The sequence below is a fragment of the Manis javanica genome, chromosome 15 (genome assembly GCF_040802235.1).
Source record: "Manis javanica isolate MJ-LG chromosome 15, MJ_LKY, whole genome shotgun sequence".
In the NCBI taxonomy this organism is placed as follows: Eukaryota; Metazoa; Chordata; class Mammalia; order Pholidota; family Manidae; genus Manis; species Manis javanica.
This window is the reverse complement of record NC_133170.1, coordinates 47,211,465-47,219,343: the sequence shown is the minus strand read 5'-3', so window position 1 is coordinate 47,219,343 and position 7,879 is coordinate 47,211,465.

The following is a 7,879-nucleotide window of genomic DNA, read 5'->3' as shown; positions in this document are numbered from 1 at the left end:
TAATGCCTTTCAGAAAATCTCCTATGCAAACATAATTGTACCTGGGGGAAAAGGCTCCTTGCTACGACTGAGTTCAGTGCGAGGAAAGGGGCCCTGAGCTGAGTTGTGGGCTCTGCAGCCTGCCAGCCAGGTGACCTTGGGCAATTCTGCTCATCTTCCTTAAGCCTCAGTTTTCTCACCTGAAAAGTGGGTGAATGAGTGCCTGATGCCTCACAAACTGCCATGAACATAAACTAATGAACTTGGAGCCCTCAGCCCAGAGCCTGAGCAAGGAAGCTGTGCAGAAGGGTGGTTAATGCAGCAATGCTGGGGTCCACCTGCTTGGTTTTAGTACCCACTGCTACCATCTACCACCTGGGCAAGTCGCTTCTCCCTGAGCTTCCGTCCTAACACTGAGTCCTGGAAAGGCTGAGGTACAGCTATCTCTATCATCTGGATTTTGTTTCTGATGTCTTAGGGTTCTCCAGAGAAACGCTGTATTGCCCATTGTGTTAGCCTGTTAGGGCTGCCGTAAAACAATAGCACAGACTGTGGGGCTGAAGTAACAGAAGGTAATTTCTCAGTCTGCAGGCTGGAAGCCCAAGACCCAAGCGTTGGCAGGTTCACTTTCTTCTGAGGCCCCCTCCTTGGCCTGTGGACGGCCGCCTTCTCCTCACGAGGTCTTCCTCCTTGTGCACCCCCCCGCCCTGATGTCTGTGTCCTCATGTCCTCTTCATATCAGGACTCCAGTCCCATTGGGCCAGGGCCCACCCTAAAGACCTCATTTTAACTAATCACCTTGGTAAAGAGCCCATCTTCACATTCAGTCTCATTCTGAGGCGCTGGGTGTCCGGGCTTCCACATATGACTTTGGGGGGACACAGTTCAGATGGTGTAACATCATCTGGAAAGGACAGTTTCGAAGGTCAAACAGAAAGGCCCATGACAGGTTCATGACAGTGTCTGTCCACAGCAGGCACTCAATACATGCTATTTTCTTTCTGATGTCTCAAAATTCCTTCAGAGTTGTTGCAAATGATGAGCTTAGTTCTCAGCTGGTGAGGACCATGACCAAGGAATTTGGAGGATTGGTGAGAATTCTTGTCAGTTGAAGAGAAAATGGAGAAATCTTCCAGCCCAGGGCTTGCCAAATATAGTGGTTCTAAAACTTGAACATGCATCTGAATCCCCTGAAGGGCTTGTTACACCCAGATTTCTGAGCTGGTCTCAGACCCACACATGGGAATTTCCAGTGTATCTCCAGATCGTGCCGCTGTCCATGCTGAGAACCACATGTACTCCGTTTGCATTGGATGCTAAGAATTAATAAGAACAGGGCAAGATGAAGGAGGGAATGTCCCAGGGAATAATGGCTTACACAGGAGCCCTGGGCTCACTTTTAGGGTGTCCAGGGTGACGACTCCAAAACAGCTTTTGCCAGTGTGTCCACTGTCCCCAAGAGCAGGAGAGAGGAAGATCTTCCAAGCCCTTTGCAAGGAGTTAACCCTGCTCTGCTCCCAGCCCTCCAGGCTGCCCACCTGTCTCCTCCAGCTGGTGGTGAAGCCCAAGGCCACTCAAGCCCCAGGCTGTCAGGGCACTTAGGGAGAAACCACATTCACAGGAAGCAGGCTGCTTCCTTCACAGGCTGCAGCTCCCATGGGAAGGAGCAAAGCTGGAGCCTCCAGAAACATCAGCTTTTTCACGGAGTTGACTGGATGATGGGAGAAGGGAAGGATTTTCTCTTCTCATCTAAGTAGTTTTTATGTGTCTAAAGATGTTTTATGGAAACAGAAATTGTACCTGATAAAGTGCCAGCATTAATCCATTTGATGTGTTTAAGGGAAGCATTTTCACAGCAACAGATCATGTTAATGTAATGCTGATGGATAAGAAATGGCAGAGGATGATTTCAAAAGATCTTTTTTTAACATGATGAGAAAAGAGAGAGTGACTTTTCATTTTATTTTGTCCTGTGAATAAGTGCATCTTTAATCCTAATAGTATTTGCTGAAATAGAGTTGTGGCTAAAATCCAAAGGGAGTTTTCAGAATTGGGCAATTTCTTTTTACATCTGCTTCACTGATTTAGGCATCAGACAAGCAATTCAGTTCAATAAACATTTATGGAGCTCCTACTGTGTGTCAGGCACTATCCTGCAGTCTAAGGAGCAATCAGTGAGACGAGACCCTAACAGGTGACATGCAACACCTGGGCAAATTCTCCCCTTCTCGCAATTCATGAACTGTTTAATTATATCATTACTGAGCACCCTGTGCTATATTCTGCTCTGCAGTAAAGAAATACCATCTATGTAATTTGTACTAAAATCTTGAAAAATCTTGTATCTTCAAAGGCCTGTCCTATCCCCAGTAAGTCCCCGGAATCTTCACCAGGAGAATCACAGCATTGAAGAACATCTCAGAGGTGTTTCCTCTGAATATTCAAGTATGAGAGGCCTCTGGTTTCAAATATATGGATGCGTTTTGTTTTGTGTTTTTTAAAAAACTAACGAGAGTTTATTACTGATGACAGTTAAAGCATCATAGTTGTGAATGACTGGCTTGTTTCTGCTCTATTGGGAGAGGTTCAATGTCACTCCCATTCCCTTGCATTACAGTGTGCTCCCCGGAACAGCCCACACCCCGGAGTACATCCATCAAGGGCCCCCTGGGGGGCTGAAGGCAGCTGGTTTAGAAAGCAGAAGGGTGTGTTCCGGTGGGGGCTTTCAAAGCTGGGCTTGGGGTCCTGTGTCGAGCAAGGACTCTTAACTTAGTCAAGTTACACTGAGTGACATGGAAAAGCAGCCAGCAGAATGGGTAGTGGATGAGAACAGGAGCCTGGGGAGAAGGGTCACAGTGGTGATAAGGCTGGCTTCACATTCCCTTGGGATTTAACTCCAAACTGGCAGAAAGGCTGCCTTCCAGAGATACAGCCCCCAAAGGTCGGGGTTCAGTAGTCCTCTCATCACATTGGGAAGGGAGGTGCATATGAGTTGATTTCCGAAGAAAAATGCTCTCAATCTTTGCTTTTAAGAAGCCGAGTCATTCATTATTTTTGAATCAGCACTGGTCTCAGACCCACCCATGGGAATTTAGCATTACCAAGACAGAAAGGATGTGTGTAAGTTTGCTGAGTCACCCTTTTGTTTTCCAGTGACCCTTAAGGAACACCTGGAGCCCAAGCTGGAACCACTGGCCATGGCCGGTACTCGCACAGACACGCTGCCATCCTGAAAGCCCAGGACTGAAGGGCCCACAGAGCTCTGTCCCTATACCCCAAGCGATCTACAGGGTGGGGGGCTCACTCCCTTTCCCCATTTTTCTCTTCCTTCAGTCATTTCCCCCATCCATTCAAGTGCCAGGTCTATTCCCTCCCTCCTCCCTCCTCCACATGCATTCTGTGGATGGCTACAGTGCTAGGCACTATGGACTCATAGGGCGACACAGATCTGCCACCTTGGGTAGCCTCGCTCCGACTGCTGGTGTGGATAAAAAGAGTTCCTGTGGCCAGGATTCTCACCTGGCTGTGGTTGACTAACTCACTGCACATCTGTGGGCAATACATGGTTGTTGACTCTATAAAAAGAGCTCCGCCCAGTGCTCTGGACACGACACGGTGGCAGGGCTGCAAGGCTGCAGGAGAGCAGAGCAGAGGTTGGAGTGGTGGCAGTGCCGAGGACAGAGGCCCAGAGGATGGCTGTGCAGGACGACTGTGTGGATAGAGGGGTCCAGAGGCAGAGACCAGCTTGCTGCATGCAGACTCGCTCTGAGTGAACGGGATTTTAGTGACTGACCTGCCACCTGGAAATAAAGTTGGGTATAACCCTTTTACCCCAAGAACATTCTGCTGTCAATTTCTTTGGTCACATTGAATCCATAGCAAACTTGTCCGGGCCTGAAACCCAATGGCAAGACAGCTGGGTTGGGAGGGGCCCACCGTACTAAGTCACTCAGGAGGTGGCTAGGGCTCTGGCATGGGGTGGGGCAGGGGTACAGCCCAAGGGGCTGGGCAGGTTCTGGCACTGCGGGGACTCCCCTAGCTGGCATGTGGCATTAAGGCGACGGAGCAGGGGGCAGTGGACCTGCCACAGAGAGAAGACTAGGAGAGGGAGGGGTCAGTGTCCTAAAGAAAGCAATGAGAAGAATAGGATGGTTAAGGGTTTAGGCAAGGCTGTAATTTGATATTGCGTTTTAGAAAGAGCCTTCTGGCTGCATTTTGGAAATTGGATGGGAGGGAGGCCATTTGGAAAGAGGGAGGCCAGCAGAGCTTTCAGAGATTTGTTAGTGATTTAATGTGCTACCAATCTCAGGAAAGTTCTATTTTTAAAAGGCCCCCAAGGAGAGAGAGATGCTCAGCACACAGATGAATCGCTATGGTGGGATCTGCTGCACCTGGAGAGAGATGTCCGTAAGCCTGCTGCTGTCAGAGCACAGTGCAGACAGCTGCCTTGAGAGGGAAGAGCACCAGTGGGGAAAGGGGAGGACGCAGTTCAGGAGTAGAGGCCGGGGGGAGCAGGGGAGACCCTGGGAGCGTCCAGAGCAGGCGTGCACAAGCCCGGCTACGCACCGGAATGACTCCTGGTGCTGAGGCCGCAGCCCAGACCGACTGTATAAATGTTTCTAGGTCAGGGCCCAGGCATCAGCATTTTTCAGGCCTCCCCAAGGATTCCAGTGTGCTGCTAAGACTGAGAACCACTGCCCAAAAACCGCAGTCCTCAAGGTATGGCACCTGGACCAGAAGCTGGGCAGAGAGGTCGATTCTCGGGCTCCACCTGGACCTGTTGAGTCAGAATCTGCATTTCACCAGGATCCCTTGGTGACTGCTTTTTGATCTTATTGACTGCATTTTGGAATCACGTGGGGAGGTTTAAAAAAAAATCTCAGTCCCTAGGTGTCATCTCCAGAAATCCTGATGTGTTGGGTTTGGGGTGTGGCCTGCACCGCTGGACTTTTTAAACCTTGCCAGGTGGTTCTCAGCGCAGCCAGGGTGGGGACACGGCATGCAGCCCAGCCATCCTATCAGTGCTCTTCAGGGACCTGCAGTCTCATAATGAAGCAAGGAGGGTAGGGCTCAGGAAGACACCAACCCAGGATCTTACCCAGAGGAGTTATTAAGAGTTTAAAATATTTTACTGGAATCTGTGTCCCCTGCAGCAAATCATTCCTGGGATTGAAATTCCCGGAAGCAGAATATTCACTTTGAAATATGTTCTACTAGCTGCATGTCTTGGACAGCCCCATCTAAGGCACTCAGCCTTATGTACCCAAGGGTGTGCATCTGTGCAGTGGGCTCAGGAATGCTTGGTCCAGACTGTGGCGCAGGGAGCCTCCTAAAGGGCCTCAGGAGTCTTGCTTCTAGTGTCCAGGCTGGTTTACTCCCCTTAGGTGTGCACTGGACCTGGTAATCGCCTTCTAACACACAGAACATGGCAAAAGGGATGGGATGCCAATTCTGAGATTAGGTTACAAATAGACTGTTTCTTGGAGCCCTTGTTGTGTGGTAAGTGGGCTCCCATGTTGTGAGTAGTCCCGCAGAAGGGCCCACGTGGCAGGGAGCTAATGTCTCTAGCCAACAGCAAGGTCCTGAGTCAGCGGGTGAGCTGGCCTGGGGGTCCACCCCTGTCTAGCCTTGCAATGACCGCAGCCTGTGAGAGCCTGAGTCCCTTGTGTGACCTAAACTCAAAAGTCACACAGTGTTGCCTCCAACAGGTTCTATTCCTTGTAGCAGTCATAAGCCCACCCAGGTTCAAGAGGAGGGGAAACAGACTCCATCTCTCAGTAGGAGGATTGTCAGTCACACTGTAAAAGTATTTGTATATGTATGTACAGACACACACTCATGTGTGCATAAATTATGAATATCCATATATGTATGTATCACTGCATGGCTCATAAAAGCCCCTCAAGGAACTCCTTAGACCCAAATTAGAGTGTGTATGTGAGATGGGACAGCTCCCACAAGGTTTGCATGCAAGATGGAACAGACCTCTCCCACCAACACTTGTGGGCTCTGACCAGGGCCTTCTCTGCTGTATTTACATGGTCCTCCATCTTTGCAAAGTATAGGCAGTCACAGAGTATTATCATTGCCACCCTTAGTCATAGCATGTCTCCATTACTTAGGCCTGGGAGGGATGAGGAGTAAGTATCCTGGCTTTGGAGCAAGACAGGTTTGGGTGGGAGTCTCACGGCACTACCTCACACACTGGTTCAGCCTTAGGGTCATCAGCCTCTTGGAGTGTCAGCTTCCTCATTCAAAAAATGGGGATTATAATACCTATCAGGTGGAGCTGTAAACATGCAGGGAATCAATGAAGCATCTAGCTCAGGGCTGGAGTAAAACAATGGCAGGGATGGTACAGAAATTCCCTTTCTTTGGCCAAGCTAGGCGGTGAGCTTGGGCCAAAAAATCCAGGCTCAGCTAAAGGCTGTCAGGGAGATGCTTCAAGTTCCTCAAGGTCCCGGCTAAGCAGGAGCCTAAAGGGTTAAGAAGGTCTGAATTCAGCAGCAAAGGGCGGAAAGGAAAGCAAGGCGGGAGGTGGGCTGGCTGGGCACCATTAACATGCAGCTGGTAAATGCTGCGCACGGATCCAGGCTCAGCTGCTCCTCCTCCCAGAGTCAGGGAGAAGGATGAAAACCGGCGGGCTGGGCTGCCGGTGGAAGGGGTCTCTCTGTGGGAGCTGCTCCAGCTCCACACAGCCCTGATTTAAACTGGAGGATGAGCCCCTGAAGGGGCGTTGTGAGCCATGCAATGCTAATTAACTCCATTGTTATATTTTGTTTTCAACATTAAAAGGCCTTCTGGTTTTGGAGCACCTCTTTCTCTTGCAGGAATTTTAAATCTTGCCCTAGTGTATAAAAAGTCTCTGCCAGCACCTTGGGTGGAGGGGCCTGGAAGGAGAACCTGCAGAATCTTCTGGGTGAGGATTCAGGGGAAGAGCGTGGTTTCAGTCAGCTGAGAAGCTGACAACACACAGGACCAGAGTCTCCTTTCGATTTTTCATTCTGTTTAAATCACTCTCCAGCTTCCTGAGTTATCTCGTGCAGAACCGGCTAGGACCAAACGAGACAGAGAGGGAAATAACACAACAAACCAGTGAACTTAACCTTGAGAGAATGGAAGCCATGTGAAGGGACTGATTAGCTTATGCCAGATTCCCTGCAAAAGCAATTCCAGAAAATTCAAGCTCCCTCTGCCAAGCGCCTGGACCGTCTGGGAGCCAAGAAGGAAAGGAGGGACCTGATGAGAAATCTTGGCAGGGAGCCCTGGTTGGTTGGGCAGAGCCAATTTCCCCAACTTGATCTGATCCCGGAGAGGACCAGGTGATTCAAAAGCTAGTCAAGAAGACAATTGTTCCAGGGCCTTCTGGGTTACTCACAACTCAGGCCCTGACTCACCAGGCTGGACTCAGTGCAGGCAGAGAGGGCGGGAGGGGCTGAGGGTGAGCCCACAGACCTGGCTGCCCATGTGGTGGCAAACCGAGGTCCCAGTCGAAACAGGGACTGTGGAATCTGTGGATTTTGGGCGGTGGAGCAGAAGTTATGAGACTGGGAATAAGCCTCCTGCCTCACTGCAAGGCTGAGCGGAGAGACAAGCTCAGGAATCCCAATAGCTGGCTAGCATCCTATTTTGGCTGCTCCTGATTGGGGTAGTTGGGGGGTGGACTGTGGGTGGGAAATAAGAGCAGCCTGGCTAATGGGCTCACCCTCAGCCACTCCCACCCTCTCCGCCTGCACCGAGTCCAGCCTGGTGAGTCAGGGCCTAAGTTGTGAGTGACCCAGAAGGCCCTGGAACAATTGTCTTCCTGACTAGCTTTTGAATCACCAGTGAGAAGCACTTTAGACCTGAGCTGTACAGTGTGGTAGCCACCAGCCACGGTACCACGGAGCACTTGAAATCT